Source organism: Rhipicephalus sanguineus, chromosome 1, assembly GCF_013339695.2.
Source record: "Rhipicephalus sanguineus isolate Rsan-2018 chromosome 1, BIME_Rsan_1.4, whole genome shotgun sequence".
Taxonomy (NCBI): domain Eukaryota; kingdom Metazoa; phylum Arthropoda; class Arachnida; order Ixodida; family Ixodidae; genus Rhipicephalus; species Rhipicephalus sanguineus.
In genome coordinates, this window is record NC_051176.1 from 49171653 (window position 1) to 49194218 (window position 22566).

Consider the following 22566-nt stretch of genomic DNA (forward strand, 5'->3'; position numbering starts at 1 on the left):
ACTAGTGTACACGCCACCGCCAACGGACATGGCGCGAGCGTAAGAAGCTTGGCGAGCAAGCACGTCAGGCAGTCAAAGCTGTCCGAAGCCCGTCAATGCTCGGCGTCCCTCGTAACCTTTGCCTTATTTGGTGCGACAAATCTCATGAATCAACCTTCCCCGTCGCGCATGCGCTGTGCTTAAAAGCGTAGCTAACATTGCAGCGGTTCCAATATATCAACACGTGGCTTTAGCAGTGCGATAAAACCGGCAGCAGTTTTAGGGGGTCCTACATAGTCGCTGTGAAAAATATGTACAATTTGCGTGTCTGTATTGTATGTGTAACATGCAGAAGCAGCTCTTAAGTGCTTATGAGTTTTGCGTATAAACAGAAAATACGCAACATTTTATTTGTAACGTTAAATGATATTGCATATCGACGTTTTCTCAGCCATGTTGCGGGCCTTATTAAAGCTATTATAAAATCTTCTCGCAGCGTTTACGCGAAACTTAGAACCATGGGGTTATTACGAGACAATATTAGCGCTAGAAAGTAGATACGTGAAAGAACGCTGGAGTGCACGTACTGGGACCAGGACCACAACCCGATATTCCATCCTATTGCATTCGCTTTTACGAGCCATTTTTAATGCACTTGAAACTGTAGACGACAGCGGCATGAACGGCTGCGACTTCGGTACGCACAGAAAACTGTCATTCTACACACCGTTTGGTGTGGTTCGACAGCACACCCTCACCTTGTATCGTGCCCACATAGTGTAGGGTTGCGCGAAAGAACACGGACAAAGGGAAGTGGACAGGACGGGAGCAAAACTTCAACTGAATAAACGGAAGGCCAAAGCCGTTAAAAAGTTTGAATCAACATCTGCCTGACACGTGCTTAAAAACCGAATAAATATAAGAACCAAGAAAAGCGGAAAACTAAGAGCAACAAAAATTTGAAACCTTATCTAAGATCCACCGCGCAGACGCCAACCTGCAAACATGTGGTGATAGTGATATGTGGGTAGAGTATGATCAGTAACATGCGCTGAAGTATCAAACAAGAAAATAAAAAACAAATGAACGTCTGATTACATAAAACCATCTAAAAATTGCTGCTCCTTCGGGAGCAATGTCAGTGAAGGCATGCTAACGCAATTGTCACTTCGCGCAATGATGAAGGCCTCTATTAATTCCTTTTCCATCTTGTCATTAGACTTGTACAGTATTCGGGTCCCCTTTAGTTTCGGCGAACAACCACATCTCCTACAGTGTAAATCGAGATGGCCTCCGGTGTGGGAGCGCACAGCTAGACTGTGCTCTCGCGCCCTCTCATTGAAGCAGCGTCCCGTCTGTCCAATGTAGCGCTGGCCACAGGACAGGGGGATTTCGTATACCACACCTGTTACGCATTCTACAGCGGGATCAATATGCCGCTTACTACACGGCACGCGCAAACCTTTGTGCATCATGGAACATACCTTTGCCAAGTTGCATGGAGCCGAAAAAATTGTTTTTACCCCATAACGGTTGGCTACCTTTTTCATATTATGCGACACGCGATGTATCTAGCGCATTACGTGCACTCGTCTACTTTCACTCGCATTCTCGTTACGTTTACTACTGCCCTTCTTGCTCTGTAGCAGCCGTTCACAAGAGCTTAAAATCACAGTCGAAGGGTATCCCGCCTTGACCAAGCGTGCCTCCTGGAGCGCTAAGCTTTCTTATGGTGGCATGATTTTTCCAGAGCGGACCGACAACACAAGGACACAATTGCTCTTTTTGTTATCTTAGAATGGGCACTTTCATACGACAGTAAGGCCTTGGTAGTTCTTGGTGTGTACATCCAACACACGTGGTTGCTAGTAAAGAATAGACGCAGGTCTAGGAATAATAGGCTGTCATTAGCCGGCTTCTCGTGCGTCAGACCATCGGAAGCCAGCCGGAACTCAGCTATAATAGCTGAAACCTTGCTTTCAAAAACATTATCGTTCTGGGCGGTGACGAGCACTAAATAATCGTCGACATATCTTAGTATTCTAACTATTCCTTGCGATGACACAGAAGCACCAAGTCTGCGGTCAACAGAGGCAAGATAAATGTCCCTGAGCACCGGTGCAACCAAAGACCATATTCAAATTCCTCTCTTTTGAACATACAATGGCTGGCGGTGGAGTTCAAGTAGAAGTTCAAAAGTTCAAAAAAATGTTCAGTACTCCCACCTGCTTCGTTTTGAAAAGCCACCTCACCGTTGTGCTCAACACATTCTTTCACTGCACTGTAAAGTTCCTTGTGTGGAATCTAGTAGAATAGTTCTTCCACGTCCACGGAAAATGCCTTTGTATCAGCGGCTAGACCCTCCTGTAGAAGTTGAACAACCTCCTTTGAACTTCGGACCAAAAAAGGATCGTTGAGGGTAAGAGTTGTCAAAAGTTTCTGCAGGTAGCTCCCCACTTCACGCTGCCAAGTAGCCCTCTCAGATACAATCAAACTAAGTGGGCCTTCGAGCTTATGAGTTTTGCATGCGAAAAACGCCTCTAGACTGTTCCCTTCAGACTTTTTAACGGATTTACCAAGCTTTTCTAAATCCATTTTCACGAACAGCTTCAACGCTTCCTTTCTTCTCTTCATTGGGTCAAATACCAAGGGCTTGAAATTTTTAATTACTGCCTTGGTGGCCCTTTCCTTGAACATTGTCAGTGGCATGACCGCGAAACCGCCCTCCTTGTCAGACTGAAGTACGGTGACTCCTTCTGTTCTAAGAGAGCTGACAATCTTCTTGTAAGGCGGCTTGCTCTGGCGCGGATCACTCCTAACGCGCTGTAAACAGACGACGCCGTCCCCTATAACACGTACCCTGTCTTCTTCTCCCACAAGGCCTCCCAGACGCCTTACCAGACGCCTTACCCTTACGTGTTATAGGGGACGCAGCCGCCTTACAAGAAGATTGTCAGCTCTCTTAGAACAGAAGGAGTCACCGTACTTCAGTCTGACAAGGAGGGCGGTTTCGCGGTCATGCCACTGACAATGTTCAAGGAAAAAGCCACCAAGGCAGTAATGAAAAATTTCAAGCCCTTGGTATTTTACCCAATGAAGAGAAGAAAGGAAGCGTTGAAGCTGCTCCTGAAAATGGATTTAGAAAAGCTTGGTAAATCCGTTAAAAAGTCTGAAGGGAACAGTCTAGAGGCGTTTTTCGCATGCAAAACTCATAAGCCCGAAGGCCCACTTCGTTTGATTGTATCTGAGAGGGCTACTTGGCAGCGTGAAGTGGGGAGCTACCTGCAAAAACTTTTGACAACTCTTACCCTCAACGATCCTTTTTTGGTACGAAATTCAAAGGAGGTTGTACAACTTCTACAGGAGGGTCTACCCGCTGATACAAAGGCATTTTCCGTGGACGTGGAAGAACTATTCTACTCGATTCCACACAAGGAACTTTACAGTGCAGTGAAAGAATGTGTTGAGCACAATGGTGAGGTGGCTTTTCAAAACGAAGCAGGTGTGAGTACTGAACATTTTTTTTGAACTTTTGAACTTCTACTTGAACTCCACCAGTTAATTTCCTTTCCCTACTATCCAACGCTAGTTTCAACACTAGCTAAGGAGGGAAGGTGTTTGAGGTTCGAATCGGCGCCCCTCGATGACTCGAGTGCACGGTGGCAGCGCGAAGGAAGAGCCGTTGTCCAGTGAAGAGACGCTTTATTGCCACGCTCAGGCGTCTGCCCGGGTCCAAGCCCGAACCTCCGCTCTCTTCTCACTTTCAAAACAGCCTCTTTTCAACCTTCAGTTAGACAAAGAGTCCCTCAACAAACCAATCACACTTGGGGGTTGGCATCACCACAACCAATGGCACAAACACTTTCATGACAGACACGGCATTGGTCTAACGTACGACACAATCTACAACACGCGAGGGGATAGGTTCACTGCGCAACACGTGTCATCTCACTCTCCCCTACGTTATAGCCTGAGCATGCCCCTGACGTCCGCCAGCGCCGAAAGCTCGGCTCGGGCTCAACCTGCCCGTGCACCGTCTCTTTCAAGAAACCGCCACAAAGCAGCGCTTACATGCAGCTGGGGGCCGGTTCACCTGAACGCTCCGAGTGCCGTAATTACGACCAGACGGCGATTGTACACAGACATCCCCCGGTCGCATCCGGCCAAGCGGTCGCAAGACCAATTCCTCGCGTTCGCCTTTTGCGGCGCCGACACGTGCTCCCTGTTAGTGGTAAGTTCTCTGAACGGCAGCGCAGGTAAACGCTCATAAGGGCGCATGCGGATGCCAAACAATAACTGAAACCAGGCGGCCGTGTGTCGCTTCGTTCCACCGGCGCGACGCTCTTCCCGTTCAGCTCGTATCTCCTCCCTTTTGTTACAAGCAAGGAGGCGGCTCTGGCGGCCCTGCGCTTTGACGGCGTCACCACAGAGTCGCCTTTCTTTCCCAGAGCGGGGCCTTCCGCGTCCCCTCTTTGCGGCGCCGACACGTGTTCCGATAGCAGCACGGCAACGTGGGAATCTCTCTGCGCTGCGCAGAGTTCGTACACTGAACCACACAACAACACGCCGACTCTGCATGCCTCAGACTGACTCCACCACCATACGTCATGACAGTAATTACTATGTTCAAAAGAGAGGAATTTGTCCGCAGACTTGGTGCTTCTGTGTCATCGCAAGGAATAGTTAGAATACTAAGATATGTCGACGATTATTTAGTGCTCGTCACCGCCCAGAACGATAATGTTTTTGAAAGCAAGGTTTCAGCTATTATAGCTGAGTTCCGGCTGGCTTCCGATGGTCTGACATTTACGCACGAGAAGCCGGCTAATGACAGCCTACAATTCCTAGACCTGCGTCCATTCTTTACTAGCAACCACGTGTGTTGGATGTACACACCAAGAACTACCAAGGCCTTACTGTCGTATGAAAGTGTCCATTCTAAGATAACAAAAAGAGCAATTGTGTCCTTGTGTTGTCGGACCGCTCTGGAAAAATCATGCCACCATAAGATAAAAGAAAGCTTAGCGCTCCAGGAGGCACGCTTGGTCAAGGCGGGATACCCTTCAACTGTGATTTTAAGCTCTTGTGAACGGCTGCTACAGAGCAAGAAGGGAAGTAGTAAACGTAACGAGAATGCGAGTGAAAGTAGACGAGTGCACTTAATGCCCTACATACATCGCGTGTCGCATAATATGAAAGGTAGCCAACCGTTATTGGGTAAAAACGGTTTTTTCGGCTCCGTGCAAGATGGCAAAAGTATGTTCCATAATGCACAAAGGTTTGCGCTTGCCGTGTAGTAAGCGGCATGTTGATCCCGCTGTAGAGTGCGTAACCGGTGTGGTATACGAAATCCCCCTGCCCTGTGGCCAGGGCTACATTGTACAGACGGGACGATGCTTCAATGAGAGGGCGCGAGAGCACAGTCTTGCTGTGCGCTCCCACACCCGAGGCCATCTCGATTTACACTGTAGGAGATGTGGTTGTTCGCCGAAACTAAAGGAGACCCGAATACTGTACAAGTCTAATGACAAGATGGAAAGGGAATTAATAGAGGCCTTCTTCATTGCGCGAAGTGACAATTGCGTTAGCATGCCTTCACTGACATTGCTCCCGAAGGAGCAGCAATTTTTAGATGGTTTTATATAATCAGACGTTCATTTATTTTTATTTTCTTGTTTGATACTTCAGCGCATGTTACTGATCATACTCTACCCACATATCACTATCACCACATGTTTGCAGGTTGGCGTCTGCGCGGTGGACCTTAAATAAGGTTTCAAATTTTTGTTGCTCTTAGTTTTCCGCTTTTCTTGGTTCTTATATTTATTCGGTTTTTAAGCACGTGTCAGGCAGATGTTGATTCAAACTTTTTAACGGCTTTGGCCTTCCGTTTATTCACTTAAAGTTTTGCGCCCGTCCTGTCCACTTCCCTTTGTCCGTGTTCTTTCGCGCAACCCTACACTATGTGTTCACCTGTGCACCAACTAGCCCAAATGAGAGCTTTACTTTATCGTGCCGATTGTTTCGTACTGACGCTTTCATTGCTGTGTGGGATCAGGAGCTAATTTTATGATACTGTACGTTGTTACGAATTTCAAATAAATACAGAACGTGTAAAGAAACGTGCGAGCTTTAACGAGGCCTTAAAGATAACAAGGCAGCATGTGTACGACATTGGTTCTAAGGAGCCATTTTGTACGCGTTATGTGATAGAACGGAACGAAACGTCACGAGAGGAAACAGCCAATAAGCGAGCTGATGGAAATCAGAAATGTTTTCAAGGCGTGAAGAAATACAGTATAATAACTGAACATCAATATTAGCAGGTATTGCTTTTCAAAGGTCGAAATTCAAGAGCGCGGTGACATTAACAATTTGTGTTCATTGGGAGCTAGGTGGTGTCGCAAGTTCACGAGACGTCAACTTGCGACACCACCAAAAGAGCCGCGGCAGCAAAAGGACAGAGGAATGCTGCAATCATGAAGCACAGAGCGTTGTAGGGATACAATAGGTACGAGGTGCTTCGAGGTCTGCAGAAAGGTGTAATGGTTCCGGGGCGCACTGGTGTGCATGAGGGCAGAGGTGCAATCGGGAATGGATATAAATCAAAGGACTGTGGGACGCCTCGCGTTCGGTGCTCACGGGAAGACGACAAATGAGGCTGTAAAGGGCGATATGGGATGGGCAGGTTTTGAGGCGAGGGAGGCTCCGAGCAAAATAAGGTTCGAAGAAAGGCTAAGGAATATGAATGAGAGTAAATGGGCAGAGAAGGTGTTCCGTTATTTGTATAGGAAGAGCGTGGACACACAGTGGAGGAAAAGAACTAGCAGGCTCACTAGTAAATATACGGCTGGTAGTGTAAGCAATATATCAACAAAGAGCGTTAAGCGAAAAGTCAGAGAGGCGGAGAGGATTTCCTGGGCGGCAGCTTTGGAGAAAAAACCGGCTTTAACTACCGAAAGGGCAAAAATGAAATAATTATTGAAGGGCAAGCGCTTTACTGTTTGAAGCGAGATCGGCCTGCCTTAGAACGGGTTTCACTAAAGATTCACTTCCGATTCACTAAAGGCGAGATTCACTAAAGAACAATGGACATGCTGCGGAGAGGATAAGGAAAGGGCGGAGCCAGTTCTGATTGAATGTGGAGATATCGACCCAGGTGTACGTTTGGGCACGAGCCTACATGAAGCCTTGGGTTTTAGGGACAACAGTGGAAAGATGAACACACCCGCGATTGAAATAAGTAAGAGACGGTTAGAGTATTGGTGGCAAAAAATTAGAGAGAAATTAGAGAGAGAAAAAATAAGGACAGTCTGCCGTAAAGGGCAGAGAACTGGGTTGAAAATTTCCGTTTTTTTTCCTGTAGTAAAATATATTTTATCGAAGTATAGGCATTAGGCCACAAAAAAAAAAGGAAAAAGATTTTTTTTTTCGAGCCTGGTGGCACACTTGTCACCGCCCTGTTATAAAGGGGACGCTCATAGCATCCATGCATCCATCCACGTGCCTTAGAACGCGTAGTTATAAAGCGCTATTCAGTATATGCTGTGAGGAAGCTAAGGAAACGACGGAGCATGTTCTGATTGAACGTGGAGATATCCACCCAGGTGCATGTTTGGGAACGAGCCTACGCAAAACAATGCGTTTTAGGGACAACCATGGTAAGCTGAACACTTTCGCAATAGAAATAAGAGACTGTTAGAGTACTGGTGGCCATAGAAGGGCCTCTGCCGTAAGGGGCAGGGAGCTGGGCTGTGAACTGTTTTTTCTTTTCTATGGTAACATCGATTTAATCGAAGTTGACAAGGCATTGGACCAACTTAAAAAGAAGTGCTTTTTGTAGAGTGTGGTGGCGCACATGCCACCACGCTCGACAAAAAACGGCCCCGTTATAAAGGGGATGCTCATAGCATCCATCCATCCATCCATCCATCCATCCACAGTCCGTGGTGGGGGGCTGGTTGTGATTTCGCAAACTATAGACGATTTTCCGCAGCGGCGCACGGGCGCTGCCATGTTTGATCACGTGATCGTAACTGGCCTTCCCCCAGCCATTTGCCCCAGCCGACGCATTGGGCCAGCGAAGCGGCCGTGGCCGTACTACACAAGCTGGCTGCTGCAGGGTGTAAGCAAGTCACATGCTTGCGCAGCAAAACATAGTTCTACATGTAATCGCCTCAGAGTTGAAAACGTTGAGACATTTGCGTTTGTTTGGTACGTACCACGCCAGAACGATAAGGGATATGTTTAATCTGCGTCGTATTTATGGTGTATGTCTTTAATTGTTGTATTAGCAACCGCCAGTAGCTGGTGTTACAAGCCAACATGGCAGCACCCATGCAGACGCGACACCCCGCTTCGATCCGATCTCGCGCTTGCTACTCGCCCACTGTCCTCACAGCAATAAATAAATGGCAAAATCGGCCATCGCTTCGTGTCAGCTCAGGCTGGAGAAGAAACTTCAGGTATGCTTTGTCTTTATTATTGCGATCACCTGTGTTTATTTAGCCATGCTTGCTAAGCCTTTTCTCGGACAATATGAGAATTAATCTTGGAAATACTGAAAAATACCTACGAGTACATCGCTCTCGAAGCTTCAGGACGCGAATATAAAGCAAATAAATGCGTAGGTTTTGAACTTACGGGCCACACAGCGCAGGACGACGACGTGATAAGTTCGAGGCGGAAGGAAACTACATCCACAGGTGCCGCCATGTTTACTTTTCCGGCGCTGCCGTCTGCGCCGTCTGCTCGCTTTTAAGGCCTGAACACACGTACGCGTTGCAGCGCGTCAACGCGTGACTTTTTGACGTGGCGCCGCGCCCCTCTCTCCCCATAGGGAGAGGGCGCGGCGTTGCGTCAAAAGGCCACGCGTTGACGCGCTGCAACGCGTACGTGTGTTCGGGCCTTTACTCGTGTGCGCGCAGGCGCTATGGGAACGCCGAGCAGACGACGCGACGCGGATGGAGGCCACGGCAGGGGGATGGCCATGGAGACGGCCACGGTAGGGGGACGGCCACGGTGCGGTGGCGCCAGTGGCGCCATCTAGTTTGATTTAATAAACCAGCTGCGGAAAATCGTCTATTGGCGCGGGATTGGAGTAAGCCAAACACAAAGCAGGCTAATTAGATTCTCCCACCCTTGCGCTAACTTTTTGATTCAGTGCAAGTCGTCCGGAGACAGCTATATATCCGTTCTATCGGATGTAACGGTGCCTCCATCCGTTCTGTGCCCCGTCCTTACAAAAATGATTGACAGCACTGCCGTTTCCGGTTGCTATTCCCACGTCTGACCGTCAGACGAGCCTCGAGCAATCCCGTGCGGCTCCATGTCGACCTTTTGTTACGTTTCGTTCCTTCCGTTCTATCACAGAACGCGTACAAAAATTTGGAGGACGCTTGAGCTTCGCCTTCAAGAGCAGAACGCGATAGCGTAATGCCGACCCATGTGCATCGCCTTCTCTGGCTTCGGTTTTCGGAGCATTCCTCAACCGTGCCGTCAGGAAACGAACGACTGTACCCTTAACATTGGCTGCTTCAAACTATTATAGAATGCCTACTGCAAATGCAGCTGTTAAGTGCCCACTACACCATAATTCTTTCTGTAGCGAATCGCCGAAGGGCCCACTACGCGTCCGTAAGGCAAGACGCGAACCTACGCAGCTGCTCGCTTTGTTCATGCGTTTGCAGCTGATGATTAAATATGTCTGAACGCTTTGTACTGGGTAGGCCTTTAATGCGCAATTCACATATGTTGAGGCTTGGCGAGATCGTACGCTGCGGCCACGCAATATTACATGCGTTAAGGAGACTCCTTCCACTACATGACATTCATATAGTGTTTTTTCCCAAGCTATTTCAAGCAATATCGTGGCTCTTTGGTAGAACACCTGCTTGCCACGCAGATGGCATGCGTTCGATTCTTACTCGAACTGAATATTTTTTGCTATTTATTTTATGTGCATCTTCCTTAATTTTTTAGTCACGGACGAGATGATATTTCGGTCACGACGAATGACTCCGACGCCGACACCGGAATTCCTGCGAACCGAGCCGTTTAACGCTGTCGCGTTAAAATAGCTCCCCTGGAATTCAGTTTATGCGCTCACGCGTACACTGTGGTATCACTCGTTGCTTTTCGCTCCCATAGGGCACTGCGGAGATGTTTTTACTTCCAAGTGATGAATGGAAATGTCAAGTGATCGTCAGAGTGCTCACGTCATAGCCACCATATGTTCTTGCAATCCAATAAGCTACTTCTAAATATCACTTGTTTCTAATATGATAACAACGCTTTTAAGAGAAAATACTAAAAAATTCTGGAAGGTAATTAACCCCAAACCTTCTTCGTCATCCCAAGTGTCCATTTCCAAAGACGGTGTACTTCTTTCCCCATCACGCGTTGCAACGGAACTAAATGATTTTTTTGGTTCCGTATTCACAGATGAAAATCCCATTCCGTCGGACCTTAGCTTCATGACTCTCGAGTCGGTCATGGACGATTTAAATATTTCGTACCAAGGTATTGAACGCGCTATTGAAAGGCTCCCAAATAATTCGGCACCCGGCCCGGACGGCATCTGCACCAAAATGCTAAAAATAACAAAGCCTGTTATTTCTCACATTCTAGCAGCTGTTTTTCAGCAATCAATTGATAACGGAAGCGTACCAGATGCCTGGAAAATTGCCCACATCACTCCTATTTTTAAATCAGGTGACCCCTCTATGCTTTGTAACTATAGACCAATTTCCCTAACAAGCATACCGTGTAAACTTTTAGAGCACATTATATCATCTGCAATTATGACATATCTAACCTCTAACAACTTCTTCTTACCAAGTCAGCATGGTTTCCAGCGTGGCCGCTCATGCGAAACTCAACTGTTTGAACTAATAACCGATATTCACGAAGCCATACACAATAAAGCAGTCATTGATGCTCTATTTATAGACTTTGCCAAAGCCTTTGACAAGGTCCCCCATAACCGCCTAAATATGAAACTCAGCGCCCTGAACATCAACCCTAAGATCTCTAATTGGATTGCTAATTTCTTGTCTGATCGCTACCAGTCTGTTTTTGTTAATAGTACTTTCTCTCCGTTAATAAAGGTAAAATCAGGTGTTCCGCAAGGTACCGTGCTCGGGCCAATCTTATTCCTAATTTACGTCAACGATATAGGTAACCACCTGTCATCCCCAATCAGACTTTTTGCAGATGATTGTGTCATTTACAGACAAATTACTAACCATACCGATGTCAGTGCACTGCAGTCTGACATTAACCAAATCACCCGCTGGTGCTATCAATGGCAAATGGAAGTTAATGTCTCAAAAACGAAGTGCATTCAATTTACGAGAACTACCAGCCCCGAGCTACATTCCTACATGATTAACAATATGGTAGTTGAAAACGTGTCCAAAATAAAATACTTAGGCGTCCATCTTACAGAAAACCTCTCATGGAATGCTCATGTTGATGCAATAACTAGTAAGGCTTCAAGAGCCCTAGGATTCATTAAACGTAACTTACACTCTGCCAACCAGTCCACCAAACTTCTCGCATACATAACTTTAGTTCGCTCAAAAATGGAATACGCCGCCCTTATTTGGAATCCTAACCAGCAATACCTAATTCATAAACTTGAGGCCATCCAAAACAAGGCAGCCCGCTTTATCACCGGAAAATATTCACGGTTCTACAGCATAACAGCAATTAAAACGTCATTGAAATTACCTGCACTAGAAAAGCGTAGGCTTGTCGCACTACTGTCTCATTTCCACAGACTTTATTTCAGTGATTCATCGTTCTTACAGTCACAGATTAAACCAGCTCATCGCATTTTTCCACGCCTGGATCATGCATACAAAATACAACCCATGTTTGCGCGTACTAACTTCCTTCGTGACTCACCACTGTTTCTTGCAATTTATCATTGGAATAAACTACCAAGCGATGTTGTAAGTGTGCGCGATCACGACACATTTGTTAGCAAATTAAAGGAGATGTGGAATATCGAAGAGTAAAATTTTATACTATCTTTTGTTTAGTTTAGTTCCAATATTACCTGTATTATTGCATACCTTGTTTCATGCCTTACTGAGTGCTACATTGTATTACCATGTTTTGTTCGTGTCTAGACTTCTTGTGATTTTTGGATTTTCCTTTTTTTTCATGTTCTGTGTAAATATTTCCTTTGTAAACATAACCCTACAGCATTGTAACTACCCCCCCCCCTATGTAATGCCCCCATGGGCCCTTAGGGTATATGAATATGAATATGAATATGATTAGAAACGCAATACAGAGAAGCTGCGAAGGCACTTTGTTGGCTAAGGTGGAATCTCAACATTGTTTCCCCCTTTCACTCATTCCCAGGCAGCACGCCGGCATTGGACCAATCTCGGAACAATGTTGGTAAACATTGGCAGAAATATTGGTCCTGCGTTGGCTTTTGGGGGTTTGCTACACCTAAATGTGCATTGGTCGAATATTGGATGCCAATGATTTTCCAATAATGGCAAGGATGGCTGTAGCCAACATTGTCCGTCCAACATATCGCCAATAATGGCAAGGATGGCTGTAGCCAACATTGTTCGTCGTACGTATCGCCAACATTGTATAAATATTGGCAGCTCCAGTATTTTTTGCCAGCCTTTATCGTTGGCTGCACCATCGTTCTTTCATTTCCAGCGTTTAACGCTGGAAATGAAAACATTTTCCACTGAATGTGTAGTTTAACGTGAGGTAGATTTTTGTGCACGTAAATAAATGCATGTTGCCCACGCTTTTGCTTTTAGGCAAGCAGCAGGGATAATCAGCGTACAAAAGCTGAGAGTACGCACAAGTTTATTCTGCATGTATACATATGGCAAAGATACTGCAAGTTTTGAAAATAATTTCGCATTTCGCGCTTTGTTCTGCTGACCGCTTGCTGGCAGATAACAGCTGCACAGAACTACACTAATTACATTCAATAACGTCCTTATATTAGAAATCGGGGAAACGGGACCACTCACAAACACACACAGCCTCCCTAGGTGTTAGCGCTTATTTGATTTATCAGTTCACCGAAGGTTCAAAAGGAAGTCAGTGAAAAGCGAAGCGTGATACAAAATGAAATAAATGAACATGTACACGTGAACAGACATTCGATACAGCCGAGATCCATAACCACCTTGAACTACCAGAAAGTTCATCGCCTATTTATTAATTAAAAGGTGACTGCGGCAAGAGCTTGAAAGTCTGCGACAACTTCACAACTAATAAAAATTTGTGTGTTACAAATCCATCATTTCTTTGCGCGAATCCAGCGGCGAAGGGCAAATGAAAAAAACGGTGTTAAGCTGACGCACTACAACGCGAGAAAAGAACAAAATAGCACACGCAAATGCTGACAACATCGCTGAGGGCGAGAACTTAACCAACCTACTTCGAAGCGCACAATAAAGCCCCCCACATCGGTATTCACAAACTAGCAAATTTAAAAAAACTTACGCGGTAATGTAGACAATAATAAACGCAGCACACATTTCACTTACGAACAACACGGAAAGTAACATGCGACGAAGGAGAAAAACGACTTACTGAACGCGATACGAACACAAAAATCCGGCGGAAAGTTTGCGAGTTGTCAGAACACATCGGCGCTCATCTGCGGATCGCTCTTCAAAAGTCAAAACAGTCAGGTCCGATGAAGAACAGGGCAGCTGCCTTCTCACTGTGGCATCGCCGTCGAATCTCGGTATCCGTAGAATCGTGGCATCCTGTCTCGGTATCCGACTCCGTTTTTTCCCGATGACTCTCGACTGAATACTGAGGGGCGCGCGCCCGCCGATGCTGGGAGCCCGAACGAGGGAAAGTAACCGCCACTGACTGACGAAGAATAGCCGCCGGCCAGAAGGGGCCGAAACGCGTACGCATCTTCCGAGGTGCCGTCGTCTCCCGCCATCTCCCTCAACCCCCCCCCCCTCGTTTTCACAGGCATTGAAAGCGAACCGTCGTGGGCGGAGCAGCCGTCAAGTGACAAGTGTTTTATGACCAGCGACCACCGCGCTGCCCCACTGCCGCGAGGAGAGGACGTGAAATTCCGAAGCAAAACATGGCGCCGCGCTGCTTCTCCGGCCTCCCGATCACCGAGAACATTTATTCAAAGTGAACACGTCTGGTTGTGTGAAGCGTTGAAAGTGCAAACATAACTCATCGATCATTTAAAGATTCCGCGGGCGATACGGTAGTCTTGGACAGCACGTCGCTGTAGCGCGCACACAAAGAAGTTATAATCCTGTAATTCAACCAGTCATGTAGCAAACACGAAATACACAGCGTGGTTGAAGTCACATGAAATGTTTTGATTGTTTGCCGCTAATAAAGCCGTGAGAATAATTTCGGTGCGTGTGCGGTGCGCAGAAGGCGCACCAGCGCAGAGGCCCATTGCGAAGCAGATGACTTCTATTCTACTCCATTAACTCGTCAACGCTATGTACAGCTTCAATCAATGTAAAAGTGGGGTTTTTTGGTTGTTTTTATACAGTTGCGATGTATACGCTGGCTGTATCACACAAATAACGTTAACTTTCAAGAAGCATTGCAAAGTAAGATTTTGTTTTGTGTTTCCTTTCTCATAGATGTATTTCCAACAGCGCGCAAAACTCAGTTGAGAACTTGGTACTTATTTTACATCGCTCAACATCTGTAAAACGAATTTTGTCCAACTATTTTGCATATATTTTGTGCCACACTAAATGCCAACCTAAAAATCAAGACCCTGTGTGCGCCATTGTTCCCTTTCTTATAGATTGGAATTTGCAGTTTTGTTTGTTGGCTGACAACGATGGACTGTTTTTGCCATCTTTATACAGTAAAAGCTCGTTAATTCCACACTTATTAATTCGGAAAGTCGGATAATTCGGACGCGTTCTCTGGTCCCTGCAAGCATGTTTATTGTTTAACGGCATCACACTCTCGTTAATTCGGCCATACCTGTCCGCAACCCGGTTAATTCGGACGAACCTCTTAGTAGGGTGGGGGACGCTGCGACGAACCTTTGCCCCCCCCCCTAATGGGGAACCCTGCGCACGCCTATGGTGATAAGTAACCAGAAATCTTCTTTGAGGTGCGCTGGATGCCGGACAAAGTGATTTTCATAATAGCGTGCATGCAGGTGGTGGCTCGATTCGGGCTAACCTTCCCTCAGTGATGGTAAAAGGGGAAAAAAACATTCTTGCCGATTAATCATGCATATGCTTGCCAGTGTTTAAGACATTGGAGCGACAACGTGTAAGTCTGGACAATATTGTCCGGCGCGTAGCATTGGCCGTCCAATATTGTTTAACCAGTCAGATTGACTGGACAATATATCCAATCTACTGCCATTATTTAACCAATATTGTTTTACCAACGGATAAGCTGGCCCAATATTGCCATCCATACGGCCTGGTTCTGCCAATATCGTATTTACATCGGGAACCATGGGCCGTTGTTGCCAACCTCAAAGAATAGCACGACCAATATTGTATGTTGGCTGGCAAAGATGGACCATTATTGGTATCCTTGTAGGCTGGCTTGCCAACATTGGTTTTATAGTGGTTTGTATGGGCCATCATTGGGCCATCGTTTGCCAACGTATGAACAATATTGGACCAATGTGCTGTGCTGCCTGGGTTGCTTGCGCCGCGTTTTCTCGTGCTTGATTCTTCTTCGTCGTCTCCTAAAGCCCTCACGCATACTCAGCCTTTGTCTTTTTCCTTATCTTTACACAACTTATTCAGTATGCGTCGACTATTCATGCTTCACTAATCGCAGTTACCCATAAAATCACCCCCTGTATTACACTGTATTAACTTCATACCCATGCCGTCTATACTATAGGCTCAGAGCAACCGAACGCTTTTTCAGGTACCTATCCGGGTCAATTAAAGGCCTCTTGAGAAAAGGAAAACGAATAGGTGAGTTCCCACTGCTTCTATCGTTAAGTACGATAATTTAGGTGAGAGCGCTTATTCAGAGCTTGCGCACGGAGTCGTATAGCGGCCGGCTTAGTAGATAGGCTCTGCATGATTTGATCGCGTGCGCGCGGTCCCGAGGCCTGGTTGCGTTTATGCGGAGCCAGGACAGGATTTCGTCTAGCACTCACTCGTACAAGTAATCGTATTAAGCAGACATCGCATAAACACATCATAAATATGCCCTTGACTGGTGCATTTAAGCACCAAGTGCAAGTCAATACTCACGGCAGGATAGGTGGTCAGTATCGTGTTTAGGCGTTTCAAGAAGTTGAGGCTCACCGAGAACGTTGCCGATTCGGCCACCACGTCGAATTGTTTTCATTATACTAGAAAAGCGTCCAGTACCAATTTTCCTTATGGGTGATTTTAAGGCACTATAGGTGCGACGGCCAGTGTTGCTTAGTTGCAGAATTTGCGACTCGCGAAGATTGAATTTTCAAATGTACATGGCGAAAGCCTTTAGGTTATGCAATCATTAATTTTTAGTGGATCATAATATACGCAGGTTTGGTAACTGCTCAATAGTTGTCAACATTTTATATTGGAGTTAACAAAATGGGTTTTTAATACAGAAAGATGCCCCGGCATTTCAGGGTGAAGCCAAATATATCTGTAGATAACCTCATACTTATACGTAAAGTGTAATTGTGTATTTGCAGTAGTCGCTCGCTTTACACCATCTAGATTAGCTTGCCCCTCCAAACATGCCCAGTCACCGTCGCTTCAAAAAACAAAAAAAAAACTGCAACACCAGAACAGCGCGAACGTACGAGCGCGAATACATATATAACCTAGCTTAAAATAAGGTAGGCTAAAAGAGACTGCGTCGAGGGGCCCACTTCTCTCTTAGGCACAACCTTGTGCACCCATAAAAATATCAAAGTAGAAGGGTTGTCATTGTAATATTAAGGAAACAAATTGCATTGGACAAGCCTTATCAAGGAACATTTACATGCTTGCTCATGGTGCTTGGGCGCAGTAGTGCCTTGCATCAGACAGAAAATCTATGTTTTACTATTCTCTTATTCCTTACTGTGAACTGCCAGTCCTTGCCCGTTTCGTGCCAAGGCAGAATAGGCTGTGCTGAACATTCTACAAATGGGAAGAGTTAATTCGGCGAATATATACATGACATGAAACTGGGAAAACAGACCTACTATCGCGCTCAGTATGAGCTACATCACGCGAGCGCGTGGCCGAGTGCTTTGCAAGGTTGTACAGTGGCGCTGTTCATGGCATATTTTCGAGTTATCCAGATAGAGTTTGGCTGTCCCTGCGAGCGCGCATCGCCCCCATTTGCTCGCTTTCACCACCGAAGTTACCATTTTCGTAGCTGCTATGACCGCAGGGCAAAACGAGGGCGTGCGTGAAAGCATATGGAGGCGATGCGCACTCGCAGGCACTGACAAACTCTCTCCCGATAACTCGAAAATATGCCATGATCGGCGCCACTGTACAACCTTGCAGAGCGCTCGGCCACACGCTCGCATATTGTAGCTCATACTCGGCGCGGTAGTACCATTGCTGTGCCAGTCGATTGTGGCTCGACTGTTGCGGTCGTCAAATGTTGGCAGCCAAGTACCCGCTAGCGAGGAAAAGCTTGAGAGAAAGTGTAGGACTGCTTTCTGAGAGGTGCATTATACTGTGAACAATTTTTTGATACCTAATGTGGTTTTCAGCGAAAATATATTTTAACTATTGCAACGCGTTTATGTAGGCATTCATTCACTACGCCCTTTGTCCCTTGTTTCGCTGCTCTCTTAGGGGCATATCTTTCAGTGTTGACCGTCCAGTGCCTTGGTATTGTTTGACAAGCTTGACCACGGCTGTTTCCTGTAAAAAAACGCAGTTGCTGTGCATTTGGCATGAAGTGACGGGCCTGCAGGTGGGCCACCTGTCCGTACTGCTTTTCCTACTGCAATCGGGGGCGCTATCCGACCAACAGCTTGGTGAAGGCCTCGCCTACCCGTATGCGACCCTCGACACATGGTGCCACCAGGCCAGGTAGGTTTTCATTTACAGCAGTCTACTATTAGTAACATCCTCGCAACTTTCCCACCTCGCTTTTCAAGCCCTTTGTAGTGACCAAGAATTGAATTGATTGCTGTAAGGATTGTGCCGTACATTGCTCAGGCATAAATGAACCTCACCTAGGAAATGCGAACATTGAGAAACGCAAGTTCCACACTCGCCGTCGTGGCTGCGAGTGGCGCTAACGCTTCCAAGTCTGCGTGCACATAAATACCCGATAAAGTGGACGAGGGGACAACCGCCTCCGTAGCTCAATTGGTAGAGCATCGGGCGCGTTATCCCAAGGTTGCACGTTCGGTCCCTGCCGGCAGCATGTTGTCTTTTGGTCCACTTCACTTTCTTCACCTTTATATAATTACTACAGTACAGTTAAAACAGTACAATTAACGTCCCCTATACCTTCCTTGGCTTCATTGTCTGTTGGTTCTCATTAAGGTTTTATCAAACAAAAGAAACGAGCCCTTAAAATTCTCTTCTTTCGTTCAAGGCAGATTCAGCGTGTTACTCCTTTCGCTATCCGAATGCTGTCATCATGGTAGCATAGCAGGTTACATATCTAACACATTTAACAATTTGGTGGGTGAACTTGCGTCCAGCGGGCTGTCGCGGTGGTACAGTGGTTGTACGGTGCTCTGCTGCTGACCGGAAATACGCGGGTTTTATCCCAGCCGCGGAGGTGGAATTTTGAGGGAGGCGAATTGCTAGAGGTCCATGTACTTACATTTAGGTGCACGTTAAAGAACACCAGATGGTCTAAATTTCCGGAACCTTCGACTACGCCTTGCCTCATAAGCATATCGTGGTTTTCGCACGTGAAACCCCGGGTATTAATACAGGATTGCTTTATAGTGGAACGCTTTGTATTTCATACGTGTGTCAACTGTATACTTTCAACCGTAATCGCTGTAACTCGCGTAAATAAATCTGGAATGCAGATGGCTATTCGCGTCACGCATTCATTGCGTTTAGGAGCGTCGAATACAGTGGAAATGTTGCAATAACAGAAAGTGGGCGATCTTGCCGAACGATTGCGTGCGCATGTTTTATGCAGTCAGACATGATCACTGTGAAAGATTTTAACAAGCGCGTGTCTATATATTGTGCAGCATACAGAAGCATGCTAGGGGGCTTCAGATGTTTCGCGCATAGACTGATGATACAGCGTATTAGTATTTTGCAAGATTTCATTTGTAACGATGTGTGCTCAACCATATGCCGCTTTTCATAGTTATTACAAATATCTGTCACTAGCTCTGTCACAAATTATTTGCAGCGCGAGAAGTACATGCGTGAAAGAACGCGCAGGTATCGCGACCAAGCACTACTTGTGAAAGCCGCTGAACACGGGATGCAGGGTAACTGAAAGTGAAACTTGGGCAAAGTGTTCATACAAGGATACAAGGGTCTCTCAGCAACTCAACCAGAATGAATCGGATGTCGCAGGACTGCAAGGTGAAGACTGCGCCGGAATACGGATACGGGGACCAAGCCTACATTTTGCCCCATCCAATTGCGTTTGCTCTTTTGGCGAGTCACAGGTAAGTTCAGAAAGCTGCCATTGGCCAGTTCACTTGGTGTCGGTCGTCAGCGTACTCTCACTTTGTACAGTGCCGGTTGCTTCACACTACCGCTTTCATTGTTGCGTGGACAGCGTTACAAAATTCAACTAATTGCTCAAAAAAAAGTGTAGCTGAATGCGGCATTTAACGTATACGATGTCTAACCTCACGTGAGCGCATGGTGTATGGCGAAAAACTGACATGAGTTCTCGTCAAGGGCCTCTGGCGTGAACGAGCTAGTTCGCTACATGGCGCTGCCAAAGGGGATGGCAACAGATATCATCATCATCATACATGCAGGAAGTTTATTAAAAATACGCGTTCCTGGGTTTGAGAATTGTCGCCTGGAATATTTATAGGTACGTTGGTCTCAGTTGGCACACAGCCTGCGCAGCCCAGGCTTGGTCAGGGTGCCACAAACGAGGGGGACTCGAGATGCTGTTCTTATTATAGTGACAGTTCCTTCTAAAGAGGGCGGCGAAAAGTAAGCGGTAACATGGAGACAGAGAATTGCCCTTACCTTTGCACTAGAGGTTCCTCCATGAAGGGGTGAGACCATGTGGTGGAGTCTGTCAGTGTTTCGCCAGAAAACAGCCGTGTAAGGCAGCGAACATATAGGGATTCTTCTGTTTAGTGAAGCATAAAGGGCGTTTTCATAAACCAATGCATAATGCTGAAGAGTTGGTAGTGTTGAGAGGACGCCCTTCAAGGCGAGCTAAAGCGCGAATTGAATACTCCGGCATCGTTAACGACAGAGGAGAAAAAGCGTCGTTTTTTGTACACATCTATCCGCGACCATCATTGTCAGCCAATTTTATCTGCACTGCAGAACGAAGGCCTCTCCTCACGATCTCCTATTTACCATACCTAGTGCGAGCTTGTTGCATTTTAGAACTTCTTCTACATCTATCTCGCTGCTGCCCTCGCCTGAATTTCCCATTCGTTCGCAACCATTCCTTTCCTCTAACGCATGGTTGCCTATCCTACGCATTACGTTTCCGGCCCAGGCTTAATGCCAACTAGAATTAGGATATCCACTACCCATGTTTGTTTTATTTTTTTATTTCACAATACTTCAGGCCAGGAGTGTTCTTACAAAGAAGGAACAGCACAGAAATAATTTATAACAATACCGGCACTACATGCAATACGTCAGTTTCGCTAGTACGATATTTAACAAAGAAACAAAAAACAGCACACATTCTTTAGAACAACACTCGCACGACATGTAATGCAATATTCAACACGACAAATCGTGTTCAAGGGCTTCGTCTCGCAAGCGAACAAGGGGGGGGGGGTGTTATGAGCTTTCGTGAGGTCTAATAATAGCATTATACGCTTGACGTTTAACATTCCTTTTTTTTAAAAAAAGCGCAGTTCCGAAAAGCTGAAGGGCGAAATGTGTGCCCGCCACGACATATCACGAAAAAGAGTGATCCCTAAACATAGCCGTGCGCAGGGTTCCCCACCAAGGGGGGAGGGGGGGTGCAAAGCTGTGGGATTGCTTGCACTAAATCATTTACATATATAAGGAATAATATATAAGGAACTAACAGGCTGACCTTGAACGTATTTATCAATGGTGTCTTAAGTGGCAAATGAATTTAAACACTAACAAGTGCGTCCATATGTGTTTTTCAAAGAAGAAAAAAATAATTAATGCTAACTATTATTTAAGGGGAAACATTTTAGATAGAAAATGTAGGTACAAATATTTGGGTGTATTATTGTCGCACGATTGTTCCTGGAATGCACATGTGGATTATGTGGTTGCTAAGGCAGCGGTGGCTTTGAACTATATCCAAAGGAACTTGAGATGTGCAGATTATCAGCTTAGGAACACGGCTTACCTCACCTGTATTCGACCAATTTTAGAATATGCTTGTACTCTTTGGGACCCGTCACAAGTAGGCTTGATTAATAAATTAGAAAACTTCAAAACAGAGCAGCCAGGTTTGTCCTGAGTCGGTATGGAAGAAATCACAGTTCCACCGCAATGAAAAAAGAATTAAACTGGGAGTCACTTTCATCACGACGTAAAAAACTACGTTTGAAGTTGTTATATCAGATATTTCATAATAAAACAGGAATTGAGAGACACACTTACCTAAAACAGCCAGATTACATATCTGAACGTATGGATCATATACACAAAATAAGGCCATACCGGGCCAGGACGAACCTGTACGCCAATTCAGTTTTTGTGAAAACCATTAACGAATGGAATGGTTTGATGTCTGAGCAAGTGTGCAGTAAAAATGAATATGTGTTTTTTCATGTTTCTAACCCCCCTGCTGTAACGCCTCCGGGCAAAGCGGGGTTATGTATGAATAAAGAATAAAGAATAAATAAAGAATAGTGGCCCCAACACATTGCCCTGTCGCACACCAGAACTAACATTCAGCATTCTAGATACACTCGTTTTAATTTCAACGAACTGCTCACTCACTCGGGAGAGACTCACTCGAGAAATATTATTCGACCCTGTCCGCGGGTACATTACCCCTCTCCCCGCTCACTAATCTGGACTACCGGCGATTAGGGCCTGGCAGGCAAAAAGGCAGCGCACGTTGCCGCCCGCGCACTCATTCCCCGGGCCCCTGTCTCGCCCACCGATGACCCTTCTCATTCAGAAGAAAACTCTCCTCTCCTCACTTTTAAATATGTAAAAAACCATAATTGGGACTCCCACCACCGCTTTCCTGCGTCCTGCAAGGGTTCAAGAAGGCGGACGAGAGAATTCTCCGGCTATTCACTAATACGCTACTGTGCCTGGCAGTGCTCAAACAATTTGACTCTTCCTTTTCTGATCTCTGCCAGTATTGTGAGATGGCTGACACCTGCCACATGGCATGGACGTGACAGCTCAATCCATATCCCCCCCCCCAACCCCAACCTAACCCGAGAGGACTGAAAGGCGGCCCTGCTCGGCTGCTCCTCTCCCTCTCTTAGCAATGCCTTGCTCTGCTCTGCTATGCTTTCCCACTCTCTTC

At 46.1% G+C, this 22566-nt stretch overlaps 1 long non-coding RNA gene across 1 annotated transcript in view; it reads left to right on the forward strand.

Moving 5' to 3' along the window:
- Nucleotides 1–22566, forward strand: part of LOC119391089 (uncharacterized) — a 303791-nt gene that overhangs the window by 62744 nt on the left and 218481 nt on the right. The window contains exons 13-15 of the long non-coding RNA XR_007415559.1: nucleotides 15874–15923; nucleotides 17833–17987; nucleotides 19458–19552. This is a non-coding gene — a long non-coding RNA (uncharacterized LOC119391089). The remainder of the gene's footprint in view (nucleotides 1–15873; nucleotides 15924–17832; nucleotides 17988–19457; nucleotides 19553–22566) is intronic.